At 43.5% G+C, this 15,517-nt stretch overlaps 1 protein-coding gene and 1 non-coding gene across 7 annotated transcripts in view; both read right to left on the reverse strand.

Moving 5' to 3' along the window:
• The window catches only part of LOC140393765 (suppressor of tumorigenicity 7 protein homolog), a 221,064-nt gene that overhangs the window by 161,352 nt on the left and 44,195 nt on the right, over nt 1-15,517 (reverse strand). The gene's annotated exons all lie outside the window — the stretch shown is intronic.
• trnas-gcu (transfer RNA serine (anticodon GCU)) lies at nt 6,362-6,443 on the reverse strand. Its single transcript has one exon. It is a non-coding gene; the product is annotated as a tRNA-Ser (tRNA).

Genomic DNA, 15,517 nt, shown 5'->3' on the forward strand with positions numbered 1-15,517 from the left:
ATTATCTGGTTGTTCTCAAATTGCTGCTTGTGTGGGCTAGCTGTATGCAGATTAACTGCCGTGTTGCCTGCATTATATAAGTGAATACATTTTCAAGTATTTAACTGGCTGAAAAACACCGACTTTTGGAAATCATGGAGGTGCTCCATAAATGAAAGTTTTTCTCTTTTGTACATGTTCTTCCACTTCCTCTGCACAAACATGGTGTTGAAGGCAAGACGCATTGAATCCATCCAAAACCAGAAGATCGGATTATTCAACTCTGTCATTTCTGGAATACTGCTGACAGAGAATGGATGCTGCTTTTGTCTACCCAACAGTCACCGCAATCAAAACATTCTTCAATCTTGCAAAACATTTTGGGACATTATTAAAAATGTACATTCTCTCAAAAAAAAGACTCGTATTTCTCTCTCTTGGGCAGTCCCTCAGCCTCGAGGATGACTTGCTTCCACTCCTGGGAGGTAGGTTATCCAGTGCTTGAAAAGTCCGACCCTGGATCCACAGACTCTGCCACAGGTTTGGCAGGCGGTGCCTGATGAGGTGGGTGGGTGGGACGCTCTGGATTCTGCGCTCTCCTTCCGCTGTTAACGCTTGGCTTTCGCGTGCTCCACCCTGCAACGCTCGAGTTGATTGTCGCCTTTACGGATGCATTTTTTCCAGCATTCTAAGACAAGCGAGTTCTACGTGTCGGTGGGTATGTTGCATTTATTCACGGAGGTTTTCAGAGTGTCCATGTGGCATTTCCCCTGCCCTCCTAGTGATCACTTGCCATTGCAGACCTTGGAGTATAGCACTTGTTTTGGCCGTTTTGTGTCGGGCAAGCGGGCAATGTGGCCCGCCCATCGCAGCTGATCGAACATGACCAGTGTCTCGATACTGAGGATATTGGTCTGGAAGAGGACGCTCACGTTGGTATGCCAATCCTGCCAGTGGATTTGCAGGATTTTGCGGAGGCAGCATTGGTGATATCTCTCCAAGGATTTGAGGTGTCTGCTGTACACTGGCCATGTTTCCAATGCATGCAGGAAAGCGGGGACCACGGATGCTCTATAGACCATGAGCTTGGTGCTGGGTTTGAGGTCTCGGACTTTGAATACTCTGTTCCTCAGGCTTACGAAAACTGCACTGGCACATTGAATGTCTGCTCACACCGAGAGGGGGCTCCCGAGGTATGGGAAATGATCCACATTGTCCAGGGGCTCACCATGGATCTCAATGGTTGGGAGCAGTTTTGTGTGGCAGGAGTGAGCTGGTAGAGAATCTTTGTTTTCCGGATGTTGTCTGAGGCCCATTCTCTCATATGCCTCGGTGAATGTTTTGACGATGGCTTGTTGCTCAGCCTCCGAATGTGCACACACACACACACAAGTGTCATCTGCTCAATGACAAGAGGTTGACGTGGTCTTGGTTCTGGCCTGGAGACTTCAGAGGTTGAACAATTTCCTGCTTGTCTGGTAGGTTAGCTCCAGTCCAGCGTGGAGCTTCAGGGTGACAGGGTGGAGTGTTGCTGCGAGGAAGATAGAGAAAAGCACTGGTGCAAAGATACAGCCCTGTTTGACCCCAGCTTGTTCACGTATTGGGTCTGTGGTGGTTCCGTTGGTGAGGATCACAGCTTGCAGGTCATCATGTATTTATATAACTTGCATTTATATATCTCCTTTTGATTACATCTGGGCATCCCAAAGCAATTTACAACCAATGAAGTACTTATGAAATGTAATTGTGGTTGTAATGTAAATTGGACATTCTGAATTCTCCGTGTACCCGAACAGGCGCCGGAATGTGGCAATTAGGGGCTTTTCACAGTAACTTCATTGCAGTTAATGTAAGCCTACTTGTGACAATAAAAAGTTTATTATTATTATTAATGTAGGAAAGGCAGTCGTCAATTTGCACACATCAAGTTACCAAAAACTGCAACATGATGACGACCGTAAATATGATGTTAATTGAAGGACATTATTGGATATGGCAACAAGGAGAATGGAATAGTGAAAATAGAATTCTTGCATGGAATAGTGAAAATAGAACTTTTACATCCACCTGAGAGAACATAGTCTTGGTTTAAGGTGTCATCAGAAAGACAGCATGTTCAAGTTTTGACAGTGCAGCACTCTTTCAGTTACTGCACTAAGTGTCAGCCTAAATTTTGTGCTCATGTCTTTGGATTGGGACCTGGGTCCACACCTTTTGTATCAAGTCGAGAGTATTGCCCACTGAGCCATGGCTGATGGAAACCCATCCTTTCCTGGGATTTCAAAACTATTATTTTTCCAGTAATAATTACAGATCACTCAATAAATTGTAAAGATTATTACCTCCGTGTTCTTGAACTTACACATACACACACCATGGAGTTGGTCAAGCAGTTTAATTTGTTTTAAAACATCAGTGACTCACAAAGCCATTGTGTGCAGTGACAGTAACAATATAAATAGAGACATAAATAATTGCTTACGCAAGAATAAGCAGCAGTAAACGGAGTGCAGGTGGCGGTTATCAACGACTCAAGACTTCCTGGCCCAGAATATGTTGTTGTCTCTTCTCTACAATGAGGCTTTGGCTCAATAACTGGTACTGGTCTTTTTATTACATTGCAGGGCTAGGACAAAATTCTAGCTGGAGGTCAAACACTCTATATTAAATATACTTGCGAGGTGTAGAGGTCACTGGTGTTCAGGAACTCATTTATTGAACTTATGCGGGAGGGTGGAGTACATCGGCAACATATGATCACTGCACACGTTTTTAATTTTCCCTGTGCTAGACAAAGGTTTGACAAGCAGCAATGCAAGCGAGAGCAAGCCAGGATGAGGGGGAGTGGAGTGGGGGCATGGATGAGTGCTTAGTTCACCCGTGACAAGAACAATCCTGACGTGTAAACACATGTCATTGGGCACAGTAATATTTGCTCCCTGCAATGGGGTATCTTCGACAGCGCGCAGAAGAATTATCTCTTTAGGTTATACACCAGTCTGTGCCACCCGATTTATATTAATGTTGTTGGGTGTCCATCATAAGCTCCCCGTTTCTTGATCATAGTGCCAATTATAATGAGTGGCAATGAGTTTCAGAAACTAAAACTCTAGCCTAGTCCTGACAAATGGTTACGGTCGTTTTGTTTGCTGATATTAAATGCAATGGGAAATAGGCTCACGGACTCACTCTGGAATATATGACAAAAGGAAAACCTAGCTGTCTTGCCAAGCAGTCCTAAAAGTCTGTCCCTCTATCAAATTATTACAAACAGACACGCAAAGAGGCAGCTTTGTGACACAAGAGAGTTATTGTGACATTTCAGCAGTTACTGCATAATATGCACAAAATCAAGAACATGCCACGGGCAGCTACAAAACCGGAAACTTCAGAAACCAAAATGGCTGGACACATTCAAAAGTGTGAAAAGTGCAAGTGACTTGTGTTGCTGATTTTGCCTTAGTTCAATTGCTCTGTTTTATTACCTTTGCTCTCGAGTCGCCATGTATCTTTATGATACCGCCACGAGGTTCAAGTCCGAGTAATGATCAATAATCCAATACACCGATTAGTAAGGTTTAAATCAAAGCACATTTATTATACACAGTAATCGCTACTCAGGCACAAATTCTACATCTAAGCTACTTCTACAACTAACAGGCCTATACTTAACTTTGGATTGGCCCACCAGGTCAGGGGAAAAAATGGCCTTTCGTTCGGGTCCTGAGCCTGCGGGATTCGAAGTTGATACGGCTTGGTAGCTAGGAGCGCCTGTCTCGTAGCAAGCGTTGAATTAAGACTTACAATTTCGATCTTCACTGCTCCGGTCACAGTCAATGTTGGTTCATTGTTGCTGGGTGACCCGGGCAGCAAGAAGAGCGTCAAGAGAGCGAAGAGGTGGAGAAGAAGAGAGCGATTTGAACTTGGGGCTCAATTCTTATAGACCCCAGGGGCTTCCCGCCTTTCGGGGCGGCCCCTGTACCTGGTCCCAAGTGATTGGGCTTTGTCCCAATTGCTTGGTTCGATTTTCTCCAATGCTGGAGCGGTTCCCTGATCGATGGGCGGTCTTGAGGTGCTCGTTCACCTCCTTTTGTGTAGGCTCCTGCTGGCGCCGAAGAGTCTGGTTTTGCTTTGTGTGTCTAAATGTTGCTTATTGTTCCCGGGATTGCTCATTAGTATGCAGATGGCTGTTGTTTTGTTATGCTGATGGTTGCTGGTATCGATATTGTCTGGCCTTTCCAGAGATAAATACACAACCAACCTGCAGCTGCTGGTTTTTTGTCTTGTTGGCTGACTTTCCCATCAGCCTTTGCCGTTCGCCATTTTGAATCAGGAGTTGGCCATTTTAAGTGGCTACACTTGTGACCTGCAAGCAATGGAGACGCCGAATAGAGTGTCAACCAACAGTGACAGTTTTTTAAAATACATTTAGAGTATCTAATTCTTTTTTTTCCCCAATTAAGGGGCAATTTAGCATGGCCAATCAACCTACCTTGCTCATCTTTTGGGTTGTGGGGGTGAGACCCACACAGACACGGGAAGAATGTGCAAACTCCACACGGACAGGGACCCGGGTCCGGGATCGAAACCGGGTCCTCAGCGTCGTGAGGCAGCAGTGCTAACCACTGAGTCACCGTGCCACCCATCAACAGTTTTGGTCGTTGTTTAAACTACCATCAGGCAGATGTTCTGTGCATCCGTTTTGATAAAATCATAGAATAATACACCACAGAAGGACAACATCTGACTCATCACAGCTCTTTGAATCAGCTTCCACCAGACTTTCAGCTGGTGTATTCCAGATCAAAACTCACTTCTGTAAATGTTTCAAGTTTCCTCTGGTTCGCTTGTCACTTACCTTAAATTGGTGTCCTCTGGTATTGACTATTTTGACATCAGAGACACCTTCTTTATCAAATCGCACCGTAATCTTCTCTGCTCTATGGAGAACAACCCCAGATTATCTGGTCTCTCCACAAAACTGAATTCCTGGTATAACAATCCAAGGACAGTATGCACACAGCTGCATCCACAAATATAAACAGCCTCTTCCAGTAGTAGCAGAATCTTACTTCTCTATGCCTACCAAGACAATGCTTTCCCAGGACCCACACCATAAGTTTGAACACCTACCTCCCTCTAGTTTCTCCCCCAATTCCCTCCAAGTACATCTTATCCACTTCCTGCTTCCTCACAGTATTCCCACTGAACACCCAACATCCCTTCCTGGCACCCATGATAGCTGACATTGTAAATGGTTCCCAATCTGTGGGTACCATCCTCCTACACGTTGGAAAACATCATTCTCGCCACCTTCCTGAAAAGCCTACCCTTGGGCCTTTCTGTCCTTCTGAACTGCCAACTCAGCTTCAGTCTCCAAAGACTTTCAACATACTGTCATCTCTCAGATATGTGTTTTACCTGTCCTATAACTCCCTATTTGGATTTTCCAGCTTTCCTGGTGAAGGTTCTACATATGCATGCTGCTTTTAAAGTTAACAAGCACTAAAAAATAAACAGCGGCACAATGGTTAGCACTGCTGCCTCACAGCGCCAGGTATCTGGGTTCAATTCTGACCTTGGGCGACTGTCAGTCTGGGGTGTGCACATTTTCCCCGTGTCTGCATGTGTTTCCTCCGGGTGCTCAGGTTTCCTCCCACAGACTAAAGATGTGCAGGTTAGGTCGGGATACAGGGATAGGACGGGGGAGTAGGCCTAGGTAGGGTTCTCTTTCAGAGGGTTGATGCAGACTCGATGGGCTGAATGGCCCCCTTCTGCATTTGTAGGGATTCTATGAAAACTAGCTCAGCAAGTGAAGGTGCAGAATTTGTCTTTAGACTGTCGGTTATGACCAGCAGTTAGAGTGACATACGCAGACAACCACAGCTCTACAAAAGAGCTCCAATTGTGCAAAGAGCTCAGCTCCTGTCTTGCAGAAATAGTATGATAAGCATAGATGAAATTTGAGAAATAACAAATGGACGCTAGTTCAAAGTAATTTATGTAGATTATCATCATAGATTATCATCATAGAATTTACAGTGCAGAAGGAGGCCATTCGGCCCATCGAATCTGCACCGGCTCTTGGAAAGAGCACCCTACCCAATGTCAACAACTCCACCCTATCCCCATAAACCCAGTAACCCCACCCAACACTAAGGGCAATTTTGGACACTAAGGGCAATTTATCATGGACAATCCACCTAACCTGCACATCTTTGGACTGTGGGAGGAAACCGGAGCACCCGCAGGAAACCCACACACACACGGCGAGGATGTGCAGACTCCGCACAGACAGTGACCCAAGCCGGAATCGAACCTGGGACTCTGGAGCTGTGAAGCAATTGTGCTATCCACAATGCTACCGTGCTGTCCAAAAAATCGACGAGGATCGGATTTGAACCCACGCGTGCATAACACAATGGATTAGCAGTCCATCGCCTTAACCACTCGACCACCTCGTCCCGCAAGTAGTCTGTATCCTAACAAATGGACATAGAGAATGGGTGTGTGTATGTGTGTGGGGGGTGTTTAAATCCCAGGCATTCCAACATCACAACAATATCACAGGATTACCATCATCATGTAACCTAATTAAGAAATGGAGGAGGCCACTGTTACAATCAGATGATTGTGGACACATCCATTTACTTCTGTCATCATTTTACTTAAAATCAATACAAATTCTTTGCTGTCTCTGGAGGCCATTAATTTTTTTATCTCGTATGGCTATAATCGCTGCCAGTTAATTTCTAGAGTGTGATTGTAAAACATTGCAGAGTTTCTGTAATGCAATTACTAAAGTATGACTGTGCGGTAAGGTAATTATCAGTACACCAGAGGTCATCGTGCTGCAGCCTTTGGCTACCTAATGCTGTTGGTTATAGGAGATCATAAAACTTATATAAACTGCGCTTATTTTGAACATGGTCAGAGAAGTCTGCTCCCCACATGCGTAATAAAACCACTTGAACATTGCATCTGCTTAGTTGACATTTTATGTCAGCATGTCCGCTTGGACCTTAAAATTCTAACAAATTTTGTTTCCCACCCGCCCCTCCACCTTTCAGATAGTGATATACTGACACCTGCATACAGTTCTGAGAAACATAAGTTTTAGTGAGTAGCTGAAGGAAACCAGTATTTGTAGAGAAATGGTTTTGGGGAAATTAATGGGATTGAAGGCGGATAAATCTCCAGCGCCTGATAATCTTCATCCCAGAGTAGTTAAGGAAGTAGCCCTAGAAACAGTAGATCCATTGGTGGTCATTTTCCAAAATTCTTTGGACTCTGGAATGGTTCCTACAAATTGAAGGGCAGCTAATATAACCCCGCTATTCAAAAAAGGAGCTAGAGAGAGAATAGGGAACTATAGACCAGTGAGCCTAACGTGGGTAGTGGGGAAGTTGCTGGAGTCCATTATCAAGGATTTCATAGCACAGCATTTGGAAAGCAGTGGTATATTCAGACAAGGTCAGCATGGATTTACAAAAGGGAAATCATGCTTAACAAATCCACTGGAATTCTTTGATGATGTAGCGTTGACCAGGGAGATGCGGTTTCTTTAGACTTTCAGAAGGCTTTTGACAAGGTCTCACATAGATTACTATGTAAAGTTAAAACGCGAACGATTACAGGTAGTGTCTTGAGATGAATAGAAAGCTGGTTAACAAAAAGTTGGAATAAATGGCTCTTTTTCTGATTGGCAGGCAGTGACTAGTGGGGTATCGCAAGAATCTGTACTAGGACCCCAACTGTTCACATTATATATTAATGATTTGGACAAGGGAATTAAATGTAGTATCTCCCAATTTGCAGATCATACAAAATTGGGGGAGGGGGAGCTGGGAGGAGGATGCAGAGATGCTTCAGTGTGATTTGAACAGTCCGAGTGAGTGGGCATATGCATGGTAGATACAATATAATGTGGATAAATGTGAGGTTATCCGCTTTGGTAGCAATACTAGGAAGGCAGATTATTATTTGAATGGGTGCAAATTGAGAGGTGGATACTCAGCGAGACCTTGTTGTCCTTGTGCATCAATCGCTGAAAGCGCAAACGGTTATGTTAGCCTTCATATGGAGAGAATTTGAGTGTAGGAATAGGTATGTTTTTCTGAAATTGTATATGGCATTGGTGAGGCCACCCTTGGAGTATTGTGTGCAGTTCGAATGTCGTTATCTGTTCTTGCAATCGAGGGAGTGCAGCAAAGCTTTACCAGGCTGATTCCTGGGATGGCGAAACTGTCATACAAGGAGAGACTAAGTCAGTTAGGACTATATTAATTGGAGTTTAGAAGAGTGAGAGGGAATCTCATAGAAACTGATAAAATTCTGACAGGATAGATTCAGAAAGAACGTTCCCGATAGTGGGAGAGTCCAGAACTAGGGGTCATAGGGGATAAATCTTTTAGGACTGAGGTGAGGAGAGATTTCTTCATTCAGAGTGGTGAATTCTGTGGCATTCACCACCACAAAAAGTAGTTGAAGCCAAAACCATTTGTAATCTCAAGAAGGAATTATATAAAGCTCTTGCGGCTAAAGGGCTGAAGGGTTGGGACTGCACGTCTTTGGACTGTGTGAGGAAACCGGAGCACCCGGATGAAACCCACGCAGACATAAGAACATAAAAACTAGGAGCAGGAGTAGGCCACCTGGAGCCTGCTCCGCCATTCAATGAGATCATGGCTGATCTTTGTGGACTCAGCTCCACTCTCCGGCCCGTACACTATATCCCCGAATCCCTTTATTCTTTAGAAAGGTATCTATCTTTTTCTTTAAAATGTTTAAAGAAGGAGCCTCAACTGCTTCACTGGGCAAGGAATTCCAGAGATTCACAACCCTTTGGGTGAAGAAGTTCCTCCTAAACTCGGTCCTAAATCTACTTCCCCTTATTTTGAGGCTTTGCCTCCTAGTTCTGCTTTCCCTGACCAGTGGAAACAACCTGCCCATATCTATCCTATCTATTCCCTTCATAATTTTATGTTTCAATAAGATCCCCCCGCATCCTTCTAAACTCATGTGGAGAACGTGCAGACTCCGCACAAGCAGTGACCCAGCGGGGAATCGAACCTGGGACCCTGGCGCTGTGAAGCCACAGTGCTTTCCACTTGTGCTATCGTGCTGCCCAAATGAACTTGATAATTAGCCATGATCAGAATGAATGGCGGAGCAGGCTTGAAGGGCCGAATGGCCTCCCACGCTTCGATTTTCTATGTTTCTATGTACATCCAGTATTGGCTAGTTTTCACTGTTGCATCTGTTAGCTCGATGAGGAATTCTAGAAGTACTAATTCAGCAGCTAATTAGTAACAAATCCGAAAATCAAAAGAAAACCTTCACACAGCGCAACTGAACAGCAGTAATCCATAACATGTCTGCAATCAAACCTAAAGCCGAAAGTATAGATCTGAGAAATCTACAACATACCCACTGGTACAAGGTGCGGTTTCTCATGATCTTTTGTGCTCCCAGAAAACAGCAGGGTCAAATTATTGGACTGTAGTGTCTCCTGTCTCAAGCGGCACCCTTTCACTGTCTTCACTCAATACACTGAATAGAAAAGCTGCAAGGGCAGAATGGAAAGTTTAAAATTGCGCACTTGTTGAAATGCAGCAAGGTAAGCTACAGTTAAAACTGGTCATGATGCAGGGTAAACCCCCATTTCCCCCTAATATATATCACCTCTCAAGCTCAAAACAGCAGCATCTACTCCATTGCTATAACATTTCCAAACTTCTAGGCGCGAGTGGGGGTAACTTTGCTCTCAGGTCATATTATGAAGTGAAACCTACCTTAACGGTGAGGGTGGAGGTCGGAAACACCCAACACCCGATATGCCTAGGACCTTTTGCGCATGCACAAGCCCTTTCACTTCCCATGTAAACTTCCCACTGTAACCACATGCTCTCCTTCCCTGAAAGCAGTGTTGCAATGCCAGCGCTTGTGCACAGGTGTAACTATATAACAGCAAAGTTTACATAGGTCATTCCGACTACAAATGTAGACCCAAGAATTTATTGTGGAAATATCATAAGGACTGAACCTATGACTTTAAAATAGGGACAGAATTGCATCTGTACACGGGTCTGATTACTCCCACCTTCTAATCCTGCTTCAACTAAGTCCCTTGATCTGAACTCCAATCGTGAGAGATATATCATATAAAACAAGAGATTAGCATGCAAAAGCTCAAGAGTTCAGCTGATCCATCGAATCCGAACAATGCAGGAGGCCATTCGGACATTTGAGTCTGCACCAGCATGCTGATAGAACACTGTGCCTAGGCCCATTGCCTCGTCCTATCCTCATAAGTTTGCGCATTGATCATGGTCAACCCACCTAACCTGCACATCTTTGGACCCGAAGGGGCAATTTAGCATGGCTAATCCACCTAACCTGCACATCTTTGGGCCTGAAGGGACAATTTAGCATGGCCAATCCACCTAACCTGCACATCTTTGGACCCGAAGGGACAATTTGGCATGGCCAATCCACCTAACCTGCACATCTTTGGACTGTGGGAGCACCCGGAGGAAACCCACTGATGATGGAGTACCTTGAGTATGGATGCATTTAATCATCAAAAACCTTTTTGGACTGTGTGCACTTTCAGCTACCTCTGTCCTACGCTTTAAATCTTTCCACCTCGGTCATATCCATTAAGGCACTCCTTAAACCAACATCTTTCACCCAAGTTTTTGGTCACTTATCCTAATATCTCCTTATGTGGTTCAGCGTCAAATTTTATTTGACAATGTTCTAAATGTTTTGCTGCAGTAAAGGGCTATATAAATGCAACTTGTAGCAGCAGACTTATTAAGATGCTGTATGCTATCTGCTGATCCAATCCTTTTAACCTATTTATTAATTTAGAACAATTCCCTTCAACCTCATTGTATGTCACAATTAGTACATCAAGAAGCTTTGGACTTCAATCATATTCAACTCCAATTCTGCCCCAGTTTAACCAATAGTTTTTTAAAATCCTGCCACACTCCTCCATGTAGAAGATTTCGTCCAGCATCTGTTCTGAAATCACAAAATTCCACTGCTCAAATTTAGCTAAATGGTTCACATTTACAAAATCATTTACAAAGTCCCGAAAGACGTGCTTGTTAGGTGAATTGGACATTCTGAATTCTCCCTCTGTGTACCCGAATACGGCGCTGGAGTGTGGCGACTAGGGGATTTTAACAGTAACTTCATTGCAGTGTTAATGTAAGCCTACTTGTGACAATAATAAAGATTATTATAAAATCTGACAGTACTCCCCGAACACTGAAATATGCTGATGATTCTGGTCAGAGTTGGCCCTCCACTGTTCTGTGGAGGGTGGCCATGCTCACACTATTGTAGCCTGTCGGTGACACAACTAAATTCTGACAAGCATCTGCCAAATAGGGTCATCGGAAAGAGCAGTCTAACCACAGCTATTAAGTATTGCTCAGGCCTGTAGGGTGGGGTCATTCATCCTATGACAAGAAGAATGTGAAATACCTGAGCAAGAGGCAGTGTGTGTTGGCGAATCGTGAGAGTGATAGCAGCTCGTATCTGGTCTATAACCTATACACTATGTTTATGTCACTGTAGGCAAGGCAAGGGCAAAAATATGTCTCACTAAAAGACCAGGGATGGGGAAAACACCAAGTGAGGGTGGAACTGGAAGGATTAACAATCGCCCTTGAACTACCACATCAGGGGTTTCAGAAATCATATCATAGCCTATCCACTCACATGGATTTTGCGTGGCACCAGCTGCTCTAACAAAATGGGGAGGGAATACCTTTCACAATAAAACAAACATGATATCAAACACGAGTAATGAAAAAGCTGGTCCTCACAATTCACTGCAAGCTTCAGCAAGCATCTTGCGAAACAAAACCATCTTGTAACTGCTATTATCAACTGAACTGGATCATTTAGCAATAACACACTTCGCACTTCTTCTTTCTTAACTCAGTAGAGGCAAAATACAATTTTGCAAACATTTGTCAGATCTTACAACATTTGTCAGGAGTCTTATAATTAATCGAAGTACTGAAAACTAGGTGTGTCTCCAGTCAATCTCAGTAAAAAAAACAATGCTGAGTTGCAGCTACAGCATCAACAATCCACTAATATTTAGTAATACACCAACTGTTCTATATTTTCAATGATTGAGAAATACTGCCATTGTATGATAGTGACACAGAATACAGTAACACTATATGCTGTTAACTGTAGCATGCTATCCAGTCCTTCTGTAAGTTACCAGTACACTGCAGAGAAGAACTGCACATTATTATAATCTAAGCAGTTACAAAATTCTCAAGCCTCTAATATGTCCTGAGGGAGAGCAGAATATAAAACAATTCCCTATCTGCCTAAAACACAGAATTTTAATAAAATCTCACTCATACACCATATGCCCCAAGTATCGCTCTAATAAGCATGTGCAGAAAGTCACCAGCAAGCAAACTGGAAGTGGTTAATTTATAGTAATAATAATAATCTTTATTAGTGTTACAAGCAGGCTTACATTAACACTGCAATGAAGTGACTGTGAAAATCCCCGAGTCGCCACACTCCGGTGCCTGTTCGGATACACTGAGGGAGAATTCAGAATGTCCAATTGACCTAACAAGCATGTCTTTCAGGACTTGTGGGATGAAACTGGAGCACCCGGAGGAAACCCACTCAGACATGGAGAGAACGTGCAGACTCCGCACAGACTGTGACCCAAGCCGGGAACTAAACTCAGGTCCCTGGCGCTGTGAAGCTACAGTGCTAACCACCTTGCTACTGTGCCACTCAAACCATCATTGCAGTGGTCAGAAGAATGTGAGAATGTAGACAATGAAATGAAAGAAGCTTTACTGAAGTCAGAGCTGTTGGTTCATTATAATCCAAGAATTAAGTTGCAATTAGCTTGTGATGGTTCACCCTATGGGGTTGGTGCAGTCGACTCGCACATTATGCCTTCAGGAGGAGATTGATCAATTAGCATTTGCTTCACGCACTCTTACTAGCACAGAAAAGAATTACACTCATCTAGGAAAAGAAGGTTCCACCGTTCCCTTTATGGGCGTCATTTTACTCTTTTGACAGATCATCGACCCTTGACTGCAATCTTGTGCTGCATAAAAAGTTTACCGTCTTTGGCAGCTAGTAGATTGCAACGATGGTCATTGATATTGTTGGAAGGAAGTTCACTGATGAAGCAGCTGAAATTGATTGGACCGACGACACGACCCTGAGGAACTCCTGCAGTAATGTCCCGGGACTGAGATAACTGATCTCCAACAACCTCAGCCATCTTCTTTTGTGTAAGGTATGACTTCAACCAGTGGAGAGTTTTCCCCCCCGATTCCCTCTGACTCCAGTTTTGTTAGGGCTCCTTGATGTGAAAGTAAGTGGATTGGCCAAGCTGAATTGCCCCTTAATTGGAAAAGAAGTTGCATACTCTTAATTATAACTTTTTTTTTAATGCACCTACCCTGCACATCTTTGGGTTGTGGGGGTGAGACCCTCACAAACACGGAGAGAATGTGCAAACTCCACACAGAGAGTGACCCGGGGCCGAACCCTGGTCCTCAGCGCCGTGATGCAGCAGTGCTAACCACTGCACCACCATGCCGCCTTAGTTATGCTCCTTTTCAACTGTAAATACTGAGGCAATGTAATTGTTCTATATGCCAATCCGCATTATCACTGACAATATCTCAATTTTCAGCTTTCAGTGGGCCTGCATTGCTCTTGACCACCTTGGCTTCCCTTTAGATAACTATAAAATATCTTCTGATTGATTTTGACGTCCCTTGAAAGTTTCATTTCATAATCCCTTCTAGTCGCCCTTATTATCTTTGTATCTATCCCATTCATCCGCATCTGTGCTATTTCTTGCATTTTTGTCAGCCCTTTCTTTTAGTTTTATGCTGTCCCTAAACTCTTTAATTGTCCATGGCTGCTTTTTTTGTGAAGCTGAGCCTTTTCCTCTCAGGGGTATATACTTGCTCTGTATCTCATTCAATGTTTCTTTAAATATTCTCTACTCGTCTTCAGTCGTTTGACCTATTAACAAATCTTCCCAGTTTACCGTGGGCAGTCTGTCTCATCCCATTGAAGTCAGCTTTACCCAAATTCTAAATTTCTAGTGTCTGAAATGTGCTTTTCACTTTCAAACACTACACTGAATTCAATCATGTTATGATCATTATTCGATCAATATTTGGGCACATTTAGGCTACTAATTAAATTGGGCTCATTACTCAGAACAAAATCTAATATTGCCAGTCCCCTTGTTGCTCCAGAACATATTGCTGCAGGATATCCCGGACACATTCCAGAAATTCACTACCTTTCTGACAGGTGCTTGTCTGACTCCCCCAATCTATGTTTAAGTTGAAACCCCCCTGCCTTTGCTACATACTTGCCTAATTTCTACAATCTAGCACCTCAGAACTACCAGAGTCGATACACAACACCCATCATAGTTTTAGATCCTTTTTCGTTCCTCAGTTCCACCCATATGGTCTTCACTGGATGCTTTCCCCTTGTTATACCCTCCCTCAACATTGAAGTGATAGTATTTCTGATTAGTAAGGTTACTCCACCCCCTCTGCCATCTTCCCTATCCTTCCAGTAAACTTTATAACAGGGTATATTTAGTTTCCAATCCCGACCATCCTACAGCCATGTCTCTGTAATAGCTACTTCATCATAGCCCTCAACTTGCATTTGTGCCTGCAGCTCATCTAGTTTATTCCATACACTCCTTGCATTTGTCAGCATGTCAATCAATCAAAATCCACATAAACACCAAACGGATCACGTACAGATATAGGAAGCCATGTATTAAATATCCTTACAGGCAGCAGCTCACGGCATCACATTAATAGGTGCTAATTAAACAGACGCAGCATCTGTCAGAGCACACTTGCTAAAATCTTTGGGTAGTTACTCACAAATTAACTGAAATGTCTTGTCAAAAAAATCTAAGGGAATGGTGAGCAGAGAAACATTAAATAAAGAGAGAATAGTGTATCATGATCCAATACCACAAGTGACTGACCAGGAATCCAGAAAGTTGTGCATCTGCGAAGTAAAAATTAGAGAAATAGACTCTCTTAGGTCACATGATCTGTGATCATTGCGAGTTATTTGGTTACTTAATGTTGGCAAATATTTGATAAGCGACTACAGGCACCTTGAGTACAATTAGCCATCTGGACAGTCAGCCATTTCTCCTGCACAACCTTTGCCTTTAACGTAGGAAAAGGTTCCAAAGGTGCTCCACAGGTTAACCATTTAGGGACAGAAGACTGATTCTTTGCAACGTGTTTTTTTAATGGTACCCAAGAGCAGCAGAACTTCCATTTATATACTGCCTTTCCCGACCTCAGGATGTCCCAAAGCACTTTACAACTAACTGAGGACTTTTGAAATGCAGTTACTGCTGCGTTGCAAGGGCAATATTGGAAATAGCAACCGCAATAAAATCACACACAGCAGTAAAATTAGAGGGTCTATCCAATCTGGCAACCTCGTGTCGAGTCTG

The sequence above is a fragment of the Scyliorhinus torazame genome, chromosome 17 (genome assembly GCF_047496885.1).
Source record: "Scyliorhinus torazame isolate Kashiwa2021f chromosome 17, sScyTor2.1, whole genome shotgun sequence".
NCBI lineage: Eukaryota > Metazoa > Chordata > Chondrichthyes > Carcharhiniformes > Scyliorhinidae > Scyliorhinus > Scyliorhinus torazame.